We start from the raw sequence: 22928 nt of genomic DNA on the forward strand, positions 1-22928 counted from the left end.
TTCAAATTTCCTACTACTGCTGTAAGTTTAACTGGTCTATAGTTGCCTGGCTCATCCCTTTCCCCCTAACTTGGATCATCCTACTGAATTTAAAGGAGAGATGAGTGGCAGAGAAAAGGAGGGAAACCCAATATTTTCTGCAAAAATCTGCTTTTAACCCTTCTCTGCAACACTGCCATCCACCCCCCACCCCACCAATACCCTCAGGTTCCTACAGTTAACAGTTAAAACCCTGCTCTTATAATAGAAGCTTCTATTGAACAGCTATCAACTGACGTCAACAGGGGAATTGCCACAGACCCCGCCATCCAGGAAGCATCATGTTACAAAATTCCTAGGTCAGCTGGGAAAAGCATTTTGCTTATGAAGACATCCTAACTCAGAACTACTTGGGAGGCAATTATTGATGTGGTTTTGCACTGATATGTGGCTGCACAGAACTCTGAGCATATTGTAAAATTATATAGGTGGGAGAGACTTAATCCTGAAAAGAAGCTGACTTAATACTTCCAGCAGATTCATTCTTCACTGAAGTCCCCATGAAAGTAAAAGTAAATGTGGAATTTGAAGGTATTTGACTTTGGTACTGTTTAGTTGGGGTCAGTTGGCGTAAATGTAAAGGGTCTCTGCACTTACATTGCTAAAAGTGCCCCCCTTATTCCAGTGGCAGCACGTTAAATGCATATTTTCATATTCCCCTGCTGGTTTTACAGAAACAATGCATGGATGCTATTATCTTGCAATTTGAAATAAGCAAGTACCAATGTAAAAAATACCTTAAAATACTTCAAAGACCATCTTTGAAATCTGATGCTGATCTCCAGGAAGTGATGGTAACTAATTCCCATTATGGTTAAGCTGCCCGTATCCTAACTTTCACCAAATCCCATTCACCCATCACTCCTGTGCTCGCTGACCTACATTTGCTCTTGGTCCACCAACGCCTCGAATTTAAAATGCTCATCCTCGTGTTTGAAATCCCTCCACGGCCTCACTCCTCCCTATCTCTGTAACCTCCTCCAATCCCACAACCCTTCAAGAACTCTGTTTTCCTCTTGTGCATCCCACATTTCCTTCGCCCCAACATTGGTGGCCGTATCTTCAGCCCTCTAGGCCATAAGTTCTGGCATTCCCTCCCCAAATCTATCCACCTCTCCATCTCTTTCTCCTCCTTTAAGACATTCTTTAAAACCTACCTCCATGACCATGCTTTTGGTTACCTGTCCTAATATCTCCTCCTTTGGCTCTGTGTCAATTTTGTCTGACTACACTCCTTTGAAGTCCCTTCGAATGTTTTACTATGTTAAATGCGCTATATAAATGTAAGTTTCTTCTTGTTGTATTGTGGTGATCAGATGTCATTTAACTGTCTGCCTATGCTGTTCTCTTGTGCGCTCAGTCTGCTGGGCTTGAAGCAAACTGGAACCTGAAAGGTTACGTGGATTAAGAATCAACTTCAATAGTTACTTCCTTACTGTAAAGAAACTGCAGTCACTGTGGCTTCAGATCATATCTTGCAAGCCCTCAATACCCTAAAAATCAACAGTACATGATATTTTAGAGCGTTCTACCCAATTAAGGGACCTCACAGTCCCTCCTTTTGTGGGTGGACTGTTGTTTAAAAAAATCACAATGTGCTCACCTTAATTTAGATCTTAAAATTAGATAAATAATATTGGTGGGGTCCTGATTTCAGGAGAACCCTCTTAAGGAAGTGACAAATGTGCAGCTAATTCCTGGGGAGAAGAACACAACAGATTCAACCCCACACTCTCATGAACCTAGCAGCTCATCCAACACTAGATAAGCCTTGTAATAAGTTGTAAGCTTATTACCAGTCAAAGCCCAATATAAAAAAGATTTGCATAAGGCCACCTCACATCTCTCAGAAATGTCTCAATTTCTGAGAGATGTGAGGTTTCAATCTCAATGAACTACCTTGAAATGCAGTAACTGTTACATAGGCAAATATGGCAGTTAATATGCATATAACAAAATCTAACAAACATAAATGAGATGAATGACCAAGTGTTGGTTGGTGAGGAATGATAGCTAGGACAATAGGAGAACTTTTATCTTCTTCTTCAACACTGAGAAAAAGCAGCCACTGGCAAAGTCCGGGAAAATTAAATTTACAAATCCTGTTGTATTACCTGAAGACAGTATCAATAGTATAAAACCCATGTGCCTGGAATGAATAAGTCCCCAAAGCTATGGTTCCTCAGAGGAACCATAACAACACTGTGATTTATAGCTTCAGTTGAGGGTGATGATCAGCTCATAACCAGCACCCACTATTGACTCTTTACCTGCCTAAAGTAACAAATTCAGTGCTGTCAACATCGTCTTTATCCCTGTGGCCTTCAAACACACACCAAACAAATTTGGCAACTTGTCTAGCACCATCTGTCAACTTGTCTATTTCTCTGATTTCAATGGCATATCAAGCCAGTCTGCTCCTCCGCCTCCACACTTCAGAGTACCACCACACCAAAGGAGGCATTCAAGAACGATTCAGTCAGCATGCTCTAAAGAGTCCAACTGAGAACAAAATTGTGCAAAACCACCAACTACTCAAAGAATATGTTTCCACTCTCTCATTCTAGCTGGCAGTAGTGACTCTTGGAATCGGCCTCATTTTGATATGTACCGAGAGGGAGCCTACCTTCTCAACATGATGGTAAAAAGTGGAATAAGTCTGAAAAATTGCAAATTCCATTATGCTAACATGGAATTTTTTTTTTTACATTTCTTAGTTACCAGTTAGATACAAACCAAATAGCGGTATATTTTCCTCCATTCACTGTTAGCAAAAAGCTAGTGTGACAATAACACAGATTTATACTTGCACCAACTCTTTTGGCAACATTAGTGGTCAGAGGAAAATAAACCCTATAATCTCACAATGTAGCTACACCTTTCTGGTTAGCCAATTATTTTTTTCAAGTGAACTAGCATATTTTACTTGATTTTTTTTCTTCTCCAATAGAAACCAATTAATCCATCTTTTCAGGACAATTTACAGTTTAGATTTAACTATTTTAAACAGAGGGTGCTGAAAGTTTGGAATGGACTGCCCAAGGAGGCACTGGACATCAATAATGTGGAAAAAATTATGGGAAAATTAGACAGACACTTGAGAGTGTAGATGATTGAGAGTTACTAGTTTATGGGACCAGCCAGGCGGACTGCATTAGTTTTATTTTCTGGTCCCGTACATTCCTATGTTCCTAAATTTAAAATGATCACAAAAAAGAATTAAAGGGGAGGTTAAAAAAATTGTTTACACTGAGCATAGTCAGAATGTAGGATTCTCAGCCATAAACTGTTGTTGAAGCAGAGTTCCTAAGTTATTTTAAAAGGGAATTATATAGTTGTTTCAAAAGAGGAAAGACAAACAGAAGTGTAGGTGAGACTACATGGCTCATGTGGAGAAAAACATGAGCCAGACCTGAAAGCCAAATACCTGTGCCTATGCTGTAACATTCTATGTATCTTATAAATTGATCATCCAATCTACAAAGCCTCTGTTCAGCCATCCAAGTCACTGCAATAAAACTTCAGAGTTCTCCTTTAAAAAAAAGTTGAATTTCCCGCTTGAGGATCCATCACTTGATTTAGCAGAGAGTACACAGAGAGTACACTAACAAAATTATACACACCTGCATTTGATAAGATGGTGAGAAGAACTTGTTGCTTGGGAATCTGCAACAACCAATTATCTACCGAGCTGATCTTCACACTCCCCCATATCCCTAATTAGCTTTCATTATCTACCCAGGTTCCCAGCCAATACCTGGTTAAAATCCCTGCCCAAACTATCAGGTAGTCATCAAATGACTCAATTAAATAAAGCCTACCAGATGGGGGAAAAAAAACTTGTGATTAACATTAGGCTCACAGATGTCATCAGCATCATTTGCATCTCCATTCATTTCTGAATGAGTATCTTAACATTCAGCTGTCTGAAAAAGAACAATCTCTCTTGCCCTCTTCCACTACATTTTTAGAATTATATGGACATCACACATTCACATTTTGATTTAGCAGTTTCCTTTGCAAATGTGGACTGAAGGTATACTAATATACTGTACCTTGTCATTTAATTTCTTCACAATCTTACAAAGTTTTTAAAAATTGCTGAACGAAAACTAACTTTTTCCCAAATACATTCACAATTCCATTTCACATACATTTACACCGTAATTCATAAACAATTACACACTTAACAGTAATTCATAAACAATTTAAGTGCATGGCAGAATCAAATTTTCACAAAATAATTTTCATCCAACTTGATGTATGCAATTAGTGTGCAGCTTATTTTACAACAAAGATATTCATTTATACAACATTCTTCACAATAACTATTGTTCCACCACAGTATGCAATACTTGCACATGCACACGAGTACTCTCCAAACAGTGGGGAAAAAACATTCTTAAATTTCCTCCACCTAAGAAATGGAATTTACTCGTTGTAAAGAGAGTGCAACAATAGAATCAGAGTAGCAAAATGTACTGACTAACAAGCCACAATCGTTAACAAATACCAAGACATTGTGAACAATGCATTAAAGGTAAAGTTGCAGTAACATACTGCACTATGGAGTCCTTAAAAACAGGTTCTACCTCCTACTATTCCACATATGCAACATTTTCAGCAAACTCAGGGGGAGGAGAGGGAAAAAGTGGATATAAATTTGAAAATACTGTAAAAACTGTACATCCCACTGCATTGCTCATGGGCTAAGGGGCAGCCCAGGAGGCTCAGTTCAATAAAGAAGTGAGTGGCAACCAAGGACCAAGACCCACAGAAAAAGAGTAAGAGGTTCCAAGATGTAAGGAGATTAAGTTTGAGGCAATGTTGATGGCAATAGGAAGCTGCTGGCCAGGGTTATGGAGGTGAGTTTCCTTTTGTTTGAATGTTTACTGAGTTAGTTGTGAGGAACTCTGAAAGGGAGTTGATTTTCTTCCCCCACCAATTATCTGATCACTTTAGAAATTCTACTGTTCAAAACAACCAGTGAGAAAGCACACACTTAAGCCTACAGGTCAGTCATTAGAGACACAAAAAGTAGACAGACAAACATCAATAATTGATGTTGTAGTTGACCTGCAATTCCTAGGAGTGAAACTAGTTCAGCAGCAGCACTCATGATCAGAGGACTGAAAACAGGTCAACTGTATATCCCTCATTCTGGCAATGATGCAGAGGGGGAGGGCAGGAGAGCACAGAGACAGAGGTAAACAAAGGATGGGAACAAAAAAAAAGGAAATAAAGGAAGAAACAAGACATGTAGCTCAAAAGTTTACAGATACACCCTATCCTTTGAAAACTGCCAGTTGTAAAGTTTAGTCTGTTAGCATACTGGACCTTGGCTCTTGGCTCATTCACATTACATTTTATGGTATGTTATGGGACATTTACTGCAGGACGCACCTCATTAGAAAACAACATGCGTGGCTCCTAAGGAGCACATTATAATGAGGATGAAGTCTATAATCTTGAGATGTTGAACAAAACCACATTGAAAAAATGTTACTAGGATATTTTCTGGGAAAACAAATGTATCATTTAGGCTTAGCAACACACCTCGGCTGCCAAACACTGGTGTGTTTTAGTAACACAAATAGAAAAAACAGCACATTATTAATTTACAAATAAAGCAAGTGTACATCTTAACATACTTTAAAGAATTATTGAACAAATTTTTAAATCATTATTCGATCAATTCTGAACTCTATGCAGATTATACAACCACACTAATCATTCCCCAGTATAGCCCATTTTTCATTACTAAAATGCCGATTTAGGGTTCTGTGTTTGCGTATTTCTTCTCAAATAGTTTGGATCCAATTACTTTCTACCAAGATACGTTCCAATTATTTGGCAGAATGAAGCATATTAAGGACCTTTTTAAACAAAAACAACTAATTTCTAAAATCAAATGACTTGAAACCTAGGGGCGATTTTCATATAATCATCCTAATACAAAGCAATGGATTTGTTGTAGTGAGTGCAAGGCTGTATTCTAATTGTGGGATTAGATGAGGTTAATCTACAACAACAAAACTGAAAATGCTTCAGAGTCATCGGAACCACTAGTTACATCACTGCCTTGAAGTTACTCTCAAATAATCTTTTACGAACATACAGTTTATTCTTTTCCCCCCACACACCCCAGCTGCTCCATAATTTTACGTCCTTTTTAAGGTGGTGTCTCACGCAGGGGTACAGTTCCACAGCCGGTAAGTATTTCACCCAACATTTCATGTTCATTTGACATCCAGACATGCAAACTTTCCAGAATAAGTCTCCAAATAGCAAATATTGTGGGAAATCCATTTTCTCCTTCTTTGCTCCAGGAAAATATGTCTCCACTGTTGCCCCAACTGAAATCAGCTAAAGACCAAGGATCAAACCTAGAACTTACCTTGTCAGTATAGCTTAGTGGGTAAACACAGACTTATGCAGTGTTGAGTCATCAGAAGAGTCAACATATATAGTTTTAATTTTAGCTCAGGAGCGATGGTCAATCAGTTTTATGCCAGCATGTGCTCTCTGACATGGATGTGTGGTGATGGTCACGAGAGTTAGAGTGACACTAATAAAAAAAAAATAGAAATAAAAAGACTTACATTTATATAGCGCCTTTCACGACCTCAGGACGTCCCAAAGCGCTTTACAGCCAATGAGGTACTTTTGAAGTGTACTCACTGTTATAATGTTGAAAGCACAGCAGCTAATTTGTGCACTGCAAGGTCCCACAAACAGCAATGTGATAATGATCAGATAATCTGTTTTTGTTTAGTGATGTTGATGGAGGGATAAATATTGGCCGGGACTCCCCTGCTCTTGGAAATTGTGCCATGGGATATTTTACATCCACTTGAGAGACAGTCAGGACCTCGGTTTATCGTCTCATCCAAAAGATTAAAAACGTTTATGATATCACCTCTCAATGAGAAAAATATAATGCCCGATATCACCTCCAATAAAAAATATGGTGTCAGATATCACATCCGAATAAAAAATATAGTGTCCAATAAAACAGGCAATAAAAAAACGGAAACTTTTCTCATTAGAACAGCACATGTTACGGGGCATAATGATAAAAATGATTTAATTATGAAAGGATGGGACAAGGTAGATAGAAGCAGACTGATTCCAGTAGTTATGGGGAAATTCTTTGTCTTGTGTATAAGATTACATAGTGTATAAAAATAACCTCTCTCAGAACCAACTGGACAATCTTATGGAATGAGCAACTGTTCAAGTGCTTTACGTAGATAGGAAAGTAGATTCACCATTATTGGGTTACCAGGGTATCATGACTTTAATAGTATCACTTAGGATTCACCATCTACACTAAGAAATCCTTAAAATTGATTGCGTCTTTCTTGATGCCTTGGAACTAAACATATTAACATAGAAGTCCCAACATTTTTAATAAAAGCCAGTTTAGCTCAGTGAAAGCACTCTCAACTGAGTAAGGAGGTTGTAGGTTCAAGCCCCACTCCAAGACTTGGGAACATAATCTAGGCTGACACTTCAGTGCCGTACCGAGGAAGAGCTGCATTGTTGGAGTTGCCATCTCTTTAATGAGATATTAAACCGAGGTACCATCTGCCTACTCAAGTGGACATAAAAGATCCCACGGCACCATCCAAACAGGAGCAGGGAGTTCTCCCGGTATCCTGGTCAACATTAATCCCTCAACCAACAGCACCAAAACAAATTAACTGGTCATTTATCTCATAGCTGTCTGTGGGACTTTGCTGTGCACAAATTAGTTGCTGTGTTTGCCTACATAACAAGTGATTACACTTCAAAAGTAAGTCATCAGCCTTGAAGTGCTTTGGAATACTCTGAGGATGTGAAAGACAGTGTATGATGCAAATTAATTCTCTCTTTAATTTAGAATGTCACTAACATAATCTGCTGGTTCATCACTTCATATGCTTGCTACAACAAAATTACACTTTAATTATAAGAATCCTCTCAAAGATCATGATTTCTGTTTTTCTCATTTGACTCTCTTCAACAAGACCTCAGACGTCAAAAAGATCTAAAGAAATTATTTCAAAATCAAAACCACACATCCATTCTATTAGCAACAATTTGTAATATATTAAAAACAGCACAAAGCACATTAACCAGAGAAAGCAACATTTTAAGTCAACAAAAAAATGCTTTTTGCTACATTTCTCATTTGTAAATAAACTTCCAGATATTAAATTTTCTTCCACTCTAAAGAACACTCACTGTTCCAGAGTAGGAAAAATTTAGTTTTTTCCCCCAGTAAACCAGGTCTGGTTGCCCACCAGGCCTTTCCGTTTGAAATCATTACCTCCCACTGGAATTGTTGAATCGCAAGAAGTTTTTCTCCTGGAGCCCAGGCATACATTAAAAATCTAGCTATTTAAAATAGTTCTGAAAAAGCTACAAGAAACACAAAGATTTTATTGCGTATTCCTGATCTGCAAACTATGAGCAACATAATATTTTCCAGTACCTATTCTATAAAGAGCCACATCCTGTATTAACAAGTTCCACTCAAAATGAAAACTCTCAAATATTGATCCACTGGTACCATTCTTCTCACAGTCGTTAATATAGTTGAGCCAAAAGGACAAGAAAATACATTCAGATGCCAACACATGACTACCGCTGCGCTCAAAAAAATGCTGGGATTTGGTTCCACTGCCAGAAGCAGCCCTACATGGCCATATCCTAGCCAGAAAGAATTACGAGGTGATCTGACCACCACAGCAGTGCTCAATTTTGTTCTCAGCAAATATCCAGCCGTACATATTCTAGTTTGGGGGGGAGGGGGGGTGGGGGAGGTCGCTGAACGAGCATTGGGACTGGAAATCCTGACATTTTCCTGGGCTAGGGACAGGAAAACTTTTAGGCCAGTTCATTGCCTTTAAACACAAGAAACTTCCCAAAGTACTTCACACACAGACACAAGGAAAACAGACACCAAGCCAGGGAGAGATTAGGAAGAATGATTAAAAACTTGGCCAAAGAGATGGATTTTGAGAAGGTTTTATAGGAGAGGGGTAAAGATTTGCAGATAGAATTCTATATAGTAGAATCCACGCAGCTGAAGGTTCTGCCACCAATGACAGCAAAGTGAACAGGAAGGCAGAAAGGCCGAAGACCGAGGAATAGAGTGTTGAGAGTGGAATACAAGAATAAGAACAGCTTGTTTATATAGCGCCTTTAACCTGGCAAAACGTCCCAAGGCACTTCATAGATGCGTTATTGGTCAAAATTTGACAGCAAGCCAAATTTTTTTTAAAAACAGAAGGAGGTATATAGGAGAGGTGATCAAGCATGGTCAAAGAGGTTGGTTTTAAGGAGTGTTTTAAAGGAGGAAAGGCGGAGAGGTTTGGGAGGGGGGGAATTCCAGAACTTAGGGCCTAGGCTGCTGAAGGCACAGCCACCAATGGTGGGGCGAAGGAAATCGGGGATACACAAGTGGGCAGAATTAGAGAATCGCAGAGTTGAAGGGCTGGAGGAGGTTACAGAGATAGGACGGGGAGAGGCCATGGAGGGGTTTGAACAATTATGAGAATTTTAAATTAGAGTCATTGCTGGACCAGGAGCCAATGTAGGTCAGTGAGCACTGGGGTGATGGGTGAATGGGACTTGGTGCGAGTTAGGATAAGGGGTGCAGAGTTTTGGATGAACTAAAGTTTACAGAGGGTGGAAGATGGAAGGCTGGCCAGGACAGCAATGGAATATATATTAGGGATGGGCAATAAATGCTGGCCTCGCCAGCGACACCCACATCCCATGAACGAATAAAAAAAAAATAAGACAGTAGGAGACTGCAGAGATAGAGTGGGGCAAGCCATGGAGGGACTTACAGACAAAAAATAATGACTTTAAACATGTCAGCAGATAGGAAGCCAATATAGGCTAGCAGGAATACTGGGCGGAAGACAAGCAGGACTTGGTACAGGACAGGATAAATGCGCAGAGTTTTAGATAAATTGCAGTTTGTGGAGGGTAGAGGACGGAAGGTCAGCAAGGACAACACTGGAGGTGATAAAGGCAAGTATAAGGGTTTCAACAACAAAGTGACTGATTTCGGGGCAGCAGTAGGTAATGTTGCAGTGACGGAATTAAGTGGTCTTCCACCTCTGTAACATCACCTGTCTCTGCCCCTGCCTCAGCTTATCTGCTGCTGAAAGCCTCATCCATGCCTGTGTTGCCTCTAGACTTGACTATTCCAATGCTCTTCTGGCTCTGCTGCCCATATCCTAACTCCCACCAAGTCCTGTTCACCCATCACCCCTGTGCTCATTGACCTACATTAGTTCCCAGTCTGGCAACACCACAGTTTTAAAATTCTCATCCTTGTTTTCAAAAGCCTCCATGGCCTCGCCCCTCTCTATTTCTGTAACCTCCTCCAGCCCAACAACCCACCGAGATCTATGCATTCCTCTAATTCTGGCCTCTTGTGCATTATCAATTTTAATCACTCCATCATTGGCAGCTGTGCGTTCAGCTGCCTAGGCCCTAAGCTATGGGATTCCCTCCCTAAAGCTTTCCGCCTCTCTCTCCTCCTTTAAGATACTCCTTAAAACCTACCTCTTTGATTGAGCTTTTGGTCACCTGTCCTAATATCTCCGTATGTGGCTCAGTGTCAAATTTTGTTTGATAACGTTCCTGTGAAGTGCCTTGGGACGTTTTACTACATTAAAGACGCTATATAAATGCAAGTTGTTGTCGTCTTTGTGTTGAAAAGGATATGGGGTCTGAAACTCAACTCTGGCTCAAACAGATCAGTCCAGTTCGGCCTTAGATGTGACCGGGGAGAGTGACGAAATAAGTAACAAGGGTGTGGAGTTTGTCACAGAGGTCGAAGATGATGGCTACTCTACTCCCAAAAATTGAGCTGAAGGAAGTTACAACTCATCCAAAAATGGCAGTCTGGGGAGAGTCAATATAGGTAGTGGAGATATAGAGCTGGTTGTCATCAGCTTAGATTTGAAAACTGACCTAATGCTGAGGAAACAGAAAGGGGAGCCGTGGGTAGATCTTTTGGGGTCTCCGGAAGCATGAGCATGAAGAGAAGCTGTTGCTGGAGATGTACTGGATATATTTAGTTTGGTAGGAGCGGAATGATGCAAGGATGGCAAGGTATTGAAGGAGGATGGTGTGGTCAACCACGCTAAACACTGCAGAGAGGTCAAGGAGGAATAACAAACCATGGTCACAATCACAGAAGCTCATGACTTTGGTTAGGGTCATTTTGGTGCTGTGAGTAAGGCAAAATCTAGACTAGAGGGATTCAAAGAGAGAATTTCAGCAAGGATAGAAATAGAGCTGGAAGACGAAAACATATCCTAGAGCCATAAAAGGAAAGGGAGATTGGAGATAGGACAAGTAGTTGGCAAGTGCGGAAGCTTTGAGAATGAATTTTTATTGAGGGGAGTGATGAAGGCAGTTTTGAAGGAGAAACAGATAGTGCTACGGAGAGGGAATTATTTACAATGTCAGCTCGCATGGGACTAGGAAAGGGAGTTGAGTTGCAAGAAGTTGAAGGAGAAAGCTATTGAGGGAGCAGGAAGTGAGTCAGACAAGATGAGCTTGGAGATGAGAGATGGGGGAGAAAGATGGAGGTTTCAGGGCTACTGCAGGTGAGAAACTGGAGGCGGGCAAGAGAAAGGGATGGATGCAGCAGCGGCAGATGTACGGATGGTGTTGATCTTGGTGATGAATAAATCCATGGGCTCCTTGCATGGTGTTTGAGACAAAGGTGGAGACACAGGGAGAAGTTTTAAGGAGGCAACCTGTCATGGAAGAAAGGAGTCAGGGATTATCCTTGCCCTTCATAATGATCCAATAGTGCGCAATCTTGGCTGAGCAGAGCAAAGCACATGATCAAGCCAAATTTGGCGATAGATAGCTAGGTCAATTGTGCACCAAGTACACTTGAGTTTGCGTTCTTCTGAGTTGAGAGCTCAATGATGGGCAAACTACAGGGGCGAGAGTGTGTGATTGTTTTGCTAGGAAAAAGTGCACTTTAGATAAAGACGAAGGAATGATTCAGCAAATTGACTGCGGTGAAGGTGACATGATTACTGGAGGCCAAAAGTGAGGAATTTGAGAATATGGTTTGAAGGAACCTAGGGGACAGATGGTAAAAGTAGTGAGATTGCTGGAGGGCGTGGGTGGCAAGGGAGATGAGGAAGCAGTCAGTTAGCCTTGTTGGAGATCAAGCCCATGGATGCATAGAGGACATGAGAAATGGAGTCGAGGGGTGGCCAAGGATATGGGTAAAGGAGTTTATATAGGAGAGATTGAGAAAGGACAGGAAGGAGCTGATTTAGTGGAGAGGGGGCTAGGAGAACTGAGGGGAAGACTGAAATTGAAGATAAGAAGTTGCTCAGTGCACAGCCTAAGGGAAAAGACAAATGAGGACATTTTGGGGAGGAAGCTGGCTTGGGACTTGAGGGAGAAGTAATTTACAAGAAATTAAAGTGAAAGCATGATGTATGAAAAAGGATGATATGCTTGAAGGAGAAAGTGCCCGAGATGTAGGCTGAGAGGCCAAGGTGCGAATTTAGAGGACAGCCATGCCGCCACCACAGCAAATGAGGCAAGGCAGGTAGCGATAAACATTGCCAGGTGGGGAGGCTTCCGTAAGGTGGGAGTAGAGTTGCCTGTATGCCATAGTTTTGTCAGTGCCAAGATGCCAAAACAATCACGCAAGATCAGGTTATAATGGCAAGCGCCCTGACTGCAAGTGAGCAGACATTTTGAGGGAAATACAAAAGGAAATGGCGACTGTTGAACTGTCGATAGGGTCTGGAGCAGTGGTGAAAGAGGTCAGCAGGATGGGCAGTAAGTTAGTGAGATTAGTGAGGAGCACACTGGGCAAGATGGTCAGCGAGAGTGGAGGATAGGACAATTGCAGTAGCTCCAAATGGCAGTGATGGGTGCCACGATAAACCCATTGGAGAATGCTGAGGAAGGCCGTGGTCTTATTCATGAAAGATTCGAGCCTGAGGTGGAGGCAGGAGAGAAAGTAGACTGAAGGGTGATGATAGGTGCAAGCAGACTTCAAGGAAACTTGATGGCAAAGAAGGAGGTGAAAGGTGGCATGGTCAGGTGAGGGGAAGAATAGTATGGAACCTGAGAAAGCCTAAAAGAGGTAACTATGATTAGTGGACTTCTGTCTGGAGTGGCAGCCAAGATGCGCAGTGGACACAAGGGAAGCCTAGGTTACATAAACAATTTGGGACCACACACTCAATACTGAATTATCAAAGGAATCCAAACTGCCAAATAACTATTAGATCCATAGATTCACACAGTAACTTTTAGGGAGGTATTTGCTTCTACAACTTAAGAGCTTCTGCTGACCTCAGTAATAAATCTACACTCACATTGAACACAACATCCTCATGTAAAACTATTGAATTACTGAAGAGAATTTAGGACTGGATTTTAAGCTGGATATGAAACACTTACACATAATATTATTCTGCCCAAATGTTCTGGTATTGCTGCAGTCTCAATGTAGTGAGGAACTGCTATTTGTCTACATTTCCAACTTAAGTGTATCTCAGAGGAGAAAATCATTTCCATAGCTTAAATCAGGCAAAACCTGGAACCACCTTTGTTGCTCTTTTCTGAAATTATTTCTACTGCTTCTTGCATGCTTTCAGAAATACAGTGATCACAACTGGACACAGAATCCACTTCCTTGGACTCAGTCTTTGGAGCTCATCACACCCAATTATTTTTCAAAAACAGATGGTTGGCATTCAATGTTCTATTTTGGTTTAGCCAGAGTAGCAGGATACCAACAAGTTATACCAGGATTCTGAGTATTTGCCAAATGAAATGAATGATGTTTACTAGTTTTCCATAAACTTTCATCTCTATTTAATCCCAAGGTCCACAGAAATTCCAGTTTCCCCATTACATCTTAAAAGTAAACTTTAAAATCACTTTTTTTCTTGCCGATTTAAAAACCTGTTTTCCCAGGTTTTATTTTTAGTGAACAAAAACAGAAGTTCAGAGGTAAAAAAGTGAGTCCTAAAAAATCTGGGTAAATTCAGAGAAAATCTGAAAAAATCGTTTTTATTTTGAATATTGCGAGAACTCAACAAACAAGCAAAAAAAAAGGATGCAGTTATACTAAAAGACAATCCAGAATTATCAACACAGTTCATCCACTTTTTTGGGGCTAGCCATCAGACTATACTTAAACCCTAGATAGTGTTTCAGTTAGAAGTAAAATTGAAGAACCTACGTTTATTATTGTGGCTCCCAACCATTGGATGGTGGGATCATAAAAATCGTTGGAGATTTTGCAGAGGAGAATGGTTGTGATCTTACTTTTAGTAAATGATGTTTTAGTGTATGACCCAAGTCAGCCTTTCATCGATAGTCTTCGGGGACTATCAGTGTGGTAACTGTCAGTGTACGACTGGCTGCCCTTGCTCCATACCCAAAAAAAACCTAACATTTACTGCAGCATAAAGAATAGTCCTCACAGCAGTACCAAAGGATGAACCAGATCCCTGTAAAAAAAATTATTTGCACAGCCTTCATTTCTTTTCCTGCCAGACACTGGCTCCAAAGAAGCATGTGCATCACATCTATGATGTCAGCATGGCACATACAACATACAATATGCATGCTGACATCATCAATTCAATGCACACGCATCCATAGACCTGATTTCTGGTTAATAATGGGGCAAATTTCAGGGTTTCATTCAAATTTGGGAGAAATCTTAGTTTTTAAATCAATTTACCATCCAAAAAAAATCACAGAATTTATCGATGGAAATTGGTAAAAACAAATTTGAATGATCCCTACCTAGAAGATTTCCTCTTACACCTTGTTCATTTCACATGCTGATGCTGAAAGAAACACCATTACGGCAACTGAGTTATTTTGGTTGACTAGAGTTGATGTTAAAGTAACAAAGCCTCGTATATCAGACAAAGCTTTGTTACTTTAATATCAACTCTAGGCAATAAAGTACTTCAACCCAACTTTTAAACTATTTTCTAATATAACCTTTTCTAACTAGTTTACTACCTTTGATTTGTTTTAAACATTATTTTCTGTTCCTTCCAGGTTCCACCATCTATGTTAGAAGAGGAACCTATATTTGAAACTTTAGCTTCCATTCAATTGAAAACAAACAGCCTCCAGAACTGGCTTTAATCGAGTGCCAGAACCCTAGTGATTAAAAGTCACAATAGGGACAAAGCCAGGTCAACCTTTGACAGGCCAAACCAGCAAGAGCTGCTGCAGGACAAATCTCTTCTGCAGCACTAGCAAGCAGATGATACCCAGATGATAACTATTGTGGCATGGTTGCAATCAATGATCAGAATATTAGTAATTCTTGAGATTGCTTTGCCGCCCCCCCAACTAGTTCTTTTCATTTTCAGATATAGGACTAGAATGGTTAAAGAATAAGTCTTACCATCGACCATATTTTACATTACATAGAATGTACAGCACAGAAACACGCCATTCGTCCCAACAGGTCCATACCGGTGTTTATGCTCCACATGAGCCTCCTCCCTCCCTCCTTCATCTAACCCTATCACCATACCCTTTTTCTTTCTCCCTCATGTGTTTATCTAGCTTCCCCTTAATGCATCTATGCTAGTCGCCTCAACTACCCCTTGTGGTAGCGAGTTCCACAATCTCACTGCTCTCTGGGTAAAGAAGTTTCTCCCGAGTTCCCTATTGGATTTATTAGCGACTATCTTATATTTATGGCCACCAGTTCTGGTCACCCCCGCAAGTGGAAACATCATCTCCACATCTACCCTATCAAACCGTTTCATAATCCTAAACACCTCTATCAATTCACCCCTCAGTCTTTTCTTTTCTAGAGAAAAGAGCCCCAGCCTGCTCAATCTTTCCTGATAGGTATAACCTCTCAGTTCTGGTATCATCCAAGTAAATCTTTTTGCACCTTTTCCAGTCCCTCTATATCCTTTTTATAATATGGAAACCAGAACTGTTCACAGTACTCCTAGTGTGGTCTAACTATGGTTCAATACAAGTTTAACATAATTTATCTGCTTTTCAATTCTATCCCTCTAGAAATGAACCCCAGTGCTTGGTTTGCTTCTTTTATGGCCTTATTAACCCGCATCGCTACTTTTAATGATTTGTATATCTGTACCCCCCAGATCCCTCTGCTCCTCTATCCCATTTAGACTATTATCCAAGCAGTATGTGGCCCCCTTATTCTTCCTACCAAAATGTAATACCTCACACTTATCTATATTGAAATTCATTTGTCAATTACACACCCATTCTACAAGTTTATTAGTGTCTTCCTGTATTTTGTCGCAGTCCTCCTCGGTATTAACTATAACCCTTAATTTGACGTTGTCTGCATTTGATTCAATTAACTAACATTCTTTGTTTTGTTTAGGTTTCTTTTTAAAGCATGAGCACTGATGGCATACTCAGATGGCCTGGGAAAGATATGAAGTTTGAGTGTGAAGAAACTGAATTAAAAACCACAGCTGATGCTGCAGGACTCATTTAGTAAACATATCTCTACTGTCATTATTTCACCTCCCTCACACTCTCCCAGCCAGTACCCGGATGATATAATCAGCTCCCTTTGATTAAACTGAAATATTCAAAAATCACAAGAAAGAATCAGAACACAAAATGCATGTTAATGATAATTCATTTTAACCAGCTTTTAAAAGGGGTCCTCATTAATGATTCTCTCTAAATGTGTGAAACTTAAAGCTATGATACTTGGTGCTACAGTATTGAACAACAGGATCTTTCTGAACACCAGGCATTCTTGCAACAGACAAGTGAGGATTCTAAAGGTTCAAATCTTTTGTTTACAAATATCTGACCTATAGCGTGGACCAAACAAAGCATTAAAAAAGAACACACTATTTTTGACAGTTTAGTATCAAATGATCTAATTTTTTGAACAGTTCATAAAGAAAAAAATCAGATAGCAATTTATGTTTCCAGAGCTGTATCCTGGAGACAAAACTACAATTGCTGTGTAGTTTCAAAATAGCATAGCAGTTTCTACACATCAGATTTTGAGGGTCTTTTGTAACCTCCAGTTTGCTTTTTTAAAATGTAATAACACAGTGAGCACAGGATAATCCACACCCAAACTATAAGAAGCATTTTAATCAACAGGGCTGTTACTTGTTATGCACCCCCCCCCAGCTAATTTTCTCTGCTTCCTTGAAGACCCTAACCTCTGCTAAGGTATAGATCAGCAGGTGCTGGCAGCCATCCAGTATCTCACCCCAGTGGCCATTCTCCATGTGTGAACTTAGAGGATGATTATCACCAGACTATGTGACCCAGAAGGGTATATCACAGAGACGTCCAATCCCATTCACACCAGACATACACACATTCATTTTTCAGCAGGAGCCCCTGGGTAGCAACTAGGAGCAGAAATGCTAGCTGATTTTTACCCACCATACTTGAGGTGTGCTAGAACCAACTGTCCTGCCCCAGCTGCTGCCACAAGCAAGAGAACCTAGCTCAGCACAGACCAGAAATCAAACTAAACAGAAAATACTGGAAATACACAGCAGGTTAATCAGCATCTGTAAGGAGAAAAGACAAGTTATAAAGTTTTGGGTGTGTGCCCTTGATCGTGTCTTTGCTGTTTGCAGATGTTGACTGACCTACTGCATGTTTGCAGCATTTTCTGTTTTTATTTCAGAATTGCAGTTTTTTTTCCCCAGAAATCAAACTAATGGTCTGTACAGCTTACTACGGCACCAAAATTGTGCATTTCTCCAATCAGCCATCTAAGGAGTGGAAAGTATTGTTAATAATTCTGCCACTTGGAAATACTATGGAGGAAGGCAGGGGGAAATGGAGGGGGGGGGGGGGGGGGGAAGAAGAGAAGACAAAAATAAACAAGGACAAAACATCGTAAACATGTGTCAAAATCAATGTATTCAAAAATGGTCTTTCAAAGTGTAGATGATGTGTGTTCATGTATTACAATACTGCCTACCTTATTTGCTTATTTATATGCGGTCTCATACACAAATGGGAGGTCACTAAATATTTGAACTAATATTTTTTACTAAGCATTCAGGACAATTAATGAAACCCAAATGACTTAAAATTGTTCTCTCATTAAAGTAATCAGTCTATGTACCATTTAGTAATCCAACTGAACAAAAACATTAAAGTAGGGGCAGAATATCTGCCTAAAATGATGGAATAAAAATAACTTGTGTTTTAATTGTACTTATCTTTGTGTTTAAATGAGGATATTTGCCACAAAACTGATGTTTGTTTCTGCTGAGAGGAAACTTAGTACATTTCTCAGTCTAATGTCATTTTTTTCTCCTCAATAGTTCAATAGTAAATCAGTTAAATGTTGGGATATTTACACTTCCAAGAAATGTTGACAACTGCGATAAACATAAACAAAAAAAAAATCTAACCAGAGATATCAAATTTTATTCTAAAACAGTTTGAAAAGATAACCCCATACAAATAAACAAGGCACTGACCCAGTGTTTGTGAACATTGTTCATTCTGAAGACAGTCACAAGAACCACTCGTGGGTCCCTCACACTGACGTAATATCTCCTGCAACACATCACTGCAATATCTACATTTATCAAAATTTCTCTTTCAAAATATACAAAGCAATTGGATAAAATGACAAATTGAAATAATTACTAATACAAGCACGGATTTATGAGTTTGACAGGTTGATTTGTATTTTTCAGATATATTTTCTTCCCAAAAGATCTGTCACTCACCTACTAAGAGGGCAGATTGATGACCTGTTCTCAGGCCTCTAATAATTTCTGATCATTACAAGTTGTGCAAGAGTGGCCCATGACAATCCTTCTTCCCTAACTTTTTATTTTCTTGCTGCAGAAATCCACATGGACTCAATTCCACACCGATACCCACATGACCCACTACTCCACGGCACTGCACAAATTCTGGTGAATTACACCTCTCCACTACCGCTGAATTTTCTAACCACATACATTACACTAGCTGTAATATTCAGGAGTTAGACAGCTTAGCCATATTCATTGCAAACTATGCTTCCTTGTGGTCAACCCACCAGGAGCCACTACAGGGGCACCTGCCAATTTTCCTTCTCTCAACAGATAACCTGGTCAAGTCTGGCACAACTTGCTCTCCAAGAAAAATCTGTGCAAATACTAATCAAGAAATTCTCACCTAACTGCACCAAACATTTCAGCCACTACAATGACACGAGTGGTCTTTTATACCTAGAAGGGAAAACACCCATACTTGATTTTTGTCACATCACAGGTGCAAGTGGCACATTTTGACCCAAGCTCTGTTATAACATCTAAACATATGCCAAACATTTTGTCCTTTTAATGGGTGACTTCCAATTTTGATCTGGACTCTTTTAAGCCCCCAGAGTCTAAAAAGAGACAAGAATTGTTTTTTTTCTAAACAAACCCAGGGCACTATATTTATGACAATCAGAAGTCCTATTACACACAGCACTGCCAAGTTGAGTTCATACCAAACACCCAAATCTTCGCTTCACCTCCAGCTCCAACAACACAAGAAAAACAAGATTGGACATGGGTTCACACAGAACACGTATTGTATGCACATTGAAAGCTACAGATCTAAGTATAAAACACATCTGTCCCAAACTAAATCGATTGGGATCACTTGGGGGAGGGGTGTCTGAAAAGAATTTCAAACACAAATTAATTCCAAAAACTGAAGAAAACAAAGTTCTACTGAAACCTTAGAAAACTCTTCTAGTAATTCTTTGAAGTACAAAAGCTAAAACTTGGAGACATTTTACTCCCTACCTCCCGCATCTTAAATGTGCGTGTTTTCCCCCCTTTAAGGCGGTTTCGGAATAATTTTTGCACCAGACCCCGATGTTGCAAGTTGCCCCATTCCCTCCCCTCTCCCTGCAGGCCGGAGCCAGGCGGCGCTCATTCCTTCTTCTCCCCACCACATCACATTTCTTTTTCTCTTTAAACCCAGCGCACTTCGCTTTGAGAACTCCCTCCCCACCCCCCCCCCCCCTCCCTCCTCACCCTTAGAACTCCTGAGAATATCATCTTCAAAAAACACTCACCGGAGCGGCACCTCCTCGAAGCGGCGAGAATCCTTTTCTCTTACGGTAAATGATCCTTTTCTTTTTAAAAAAAAAGTATATATGTTATATATAAAACCCGATTCGAAATCAATCCGAGCGACAAATCTCCTCCGTGTCTCTCTCTCTCTCTCTCTTTTCTCTGGCGCGCGCGCTCCCGACGAACAATCACAGCACGAGCGTTCCGGGAACACGCGACGTCGCTCGCTCGCTCCCCTGCCTCGTACGGGCATGCGCACGCATCCAAGCACCGTGACGCCACCAAAAAAGAAATATGCCGGGAAACAGGCGTCGAGAAGCTGGGAATTGGCGGGTAAGACGCTGAAGATACCGAACTGGGAATTGTGTGTGTTGTGTGGGTGGGAGAAAAAGGGCGAAATTTTATTTCCACTTACCCCTCCCCTCCCCTCCCCATTCCCTTCAGGCTGACTCTCGGTAACCCGCTCGAGCGGGTGACGCCGGCTCCCAGTTTCTGCGCGCGGCGGGCGGGTCGGCTTTCAAAAGTGTTCTGTCAACCGCCTTGCGTGTCACGTGAGGCGGCGAGGGTTGCCGCTGCCCCCTCCCCTCTCCCCCGTACAGCAATGGATGGACTGGGGCTCCTAACCTGGGCTGAACCGGACCCCGGACGGATCGCAGCCCTCTCAGGGACGGTGGGACCCTTCCTTGGGAGAGTTAGCTAGAATCCACCTGGGAAGAAATTCCTTCTTCCTCTGCAGCAGAATGGATTTTCTGCAAAAGATAGTAAAATGAAATAAAAATCCAGAGGAGGAGGAGGAGGAGGAGGGGGCGAAATTAGGAGAAATTCTTTTAGGCAGCGAGTTGTTATGATCTGCAATGCACTGCCCGCGGTGGGGAGCAGATTCAGTGGTGGGTTTCAAAAGGGACTTGGATATTATAGTAGGTTCAGCACAAGTTGGCAATTGTGCTCCTCATGCCTGTGCTCTTTGAAAGAGCTACCAATTAGTCCCATTCCCCTGCTCTTTCCCCATAGCCCTGCATATTCTTTCCCTTCACGTATTTATCCAATTCCCTTTTGAAAGCTACTATTGAATCTGCTTCCACCGCCCTTTCAAGCAGTGCATTCCAGATCATTACAACTTGCTGCGTAAAAAAATGTCACCTCTGGCTCATTTACTGATCACCTTAATTCTGTATCCTCTGGTTACCAACCCTTCTGCCACTGCAAACAGTTTGCCCTTATCAAAACTGTTAGTGATTTTGAGCACCTCTATCAAATCTCCCCTTAACCTTTTCTGTTCTAAGAACAATCTCAGATATATACTTGAGAAGGAGAAATTTGCTGAGCTATGGGCAAAGAGCAGGGAAGTGGGACTAATTGAATAGCTCTTCCAAAGGGCCAGCACAGGCACGATAGGCTGAATGGCCTTCTGTGCTGTATGATTGTGATTCTTAAAAGACTAATTTCCGTAGTGGTGTCGAGAAAGGGCAGGTTGGGCAAAGCTTCTGATGAGTTAAGACATGGTGACTTTTCTTGTGGTGGTACAATTTAAAAGGCAAATCAAGCACTAGGGTTCATTTCTAGAGGGATAGAATTGAAAAGCAAAAGAAGTTATGTTAAACTTGTATAGAACCTTGGTTAGACTTGTGCACAGTTCTGGTCCCCATATTATAAAAAGGATATAGAGGCATTGGAGAGGGTGCAAAAAAGATTCACAAGAATGATACCAGAACTGAGAGGGTATCTTTTTCAAGAAAGGCTGAACAGGCTGGGGCTCTTTTCTCTAGAAAAGAGAAGGCTGAGGGGTGTCCTGATGGATGTCTTTAAGATAGGGTAGATGTAGGGAAACTGTTTCCACTTGTGGAGAAATTCAAAACTAGAGGTCAGAAATATAAAATAGTCGCTAATAAATCTAATAGGGAATTCAGGAGAAACTTCTTTACTCAAAGAGTGGTAAGAATGTGGAACGCACTACCACAGGTATGATTGCGGCAAATAGCATAGATGCATTTAAGGGGAAGCTAGAGCAGCACATGAGGGAGAAAGGAATAGAAGGATATCCTGATAGGGTTTGATGAAGTAGGGAGAAATGAGGCTTGTGTGGAGCATAAACAACGGCCTAGACCAGTTGGGCCGAATGGCATGTTTCTGTGCTGTAGTTTCGATGTAACTCTATGTAACTTGTTGGAGCATTAATGTGCTGTACCATAGACTGACGGGATGCATTTCTCATCCCACCAATTCTTAATGCAATGAATTGCCGATGTCATCTGCAAAGAGTGGGGATGATAAATGGAATGCAGGCAAGAAAATTCAGGAAAGCCCACCTTATGCTTTGTTCAACTCTTAAAATCTCGGGCCAATTTCCCAATATGTGACCTAAACAACAGGGCGAGGGGGGAAGAGATAAAAGAAAGACATTTCTTGCATTTATATAGCATCACATCAACAGGGCATCCCAAAGTGCTTCATAGCCAATCAATTATTTTTGAAATTATGTAGGCAAACATGGCATCCAAATTATGCCCAGAAAGATCCCACAAACAGCAATTAGACAAATGGCCAATTAATCTGTTTTGGTGGTGTTGGTTAATGGATAAATGTTGAGATAGCCGGAGAACAACCTTCTTCAAATCGGACTATAAGATCTTTTATTATCCACCTGAGCATGAGAGATGAAGCTTCAGTTTAATGTCTCATCCAAAAGGCAGCACCTCCAACAGTGCAGCACACTCCCTCAGTACTGCACTGAACTGTCAGTCTTAATTATGTGCTCAAATAATGAAGTGGGGCTTGAATCCAATACCTCTGACTAAAAGACCAGAG

General features: G+C 40.8%; 1 protein-coding gene across 2 annotated transcripts in view; it reads right to left on the reverse strand.

Annotated features, from left to right (window-relative positions):
* The window catches only part of bmpr1aa (bone morphogenetic protein receptor, type IAa), a 223209-nt gene extending 202935 nt beyond the window's left edge, over positions 1-20274 (reverse strand). For both annotated transcript variants that reach the window (XM_067972692.1, XM_067972693.1), the window contains exon 1: positions 20126-20274. The gene's annotated coding sequence lies outside the window, so the exon portion shown is untranslated. The remainder of the gene's footprint in view (positions 1-20125) is intronic.
* Positions 20275-22928: the final 2654 nt, after the last annotated feature.

The sequence above is a fragment of the Heptranchias perlo genome, chromosome 36 (assembly GCF_035084215.1).
Source record: "Heptranchias perlo isolate sHepPer1 chromosome 36, sHepPer1.hap1, whole genome shotgun sequence".
NCBI lineage: Eukaryota > Metazoa > Chordata > Chondrichthyes > Hexanchiformes > Hexanchidae > Heptranchias > Heptranchias perlo.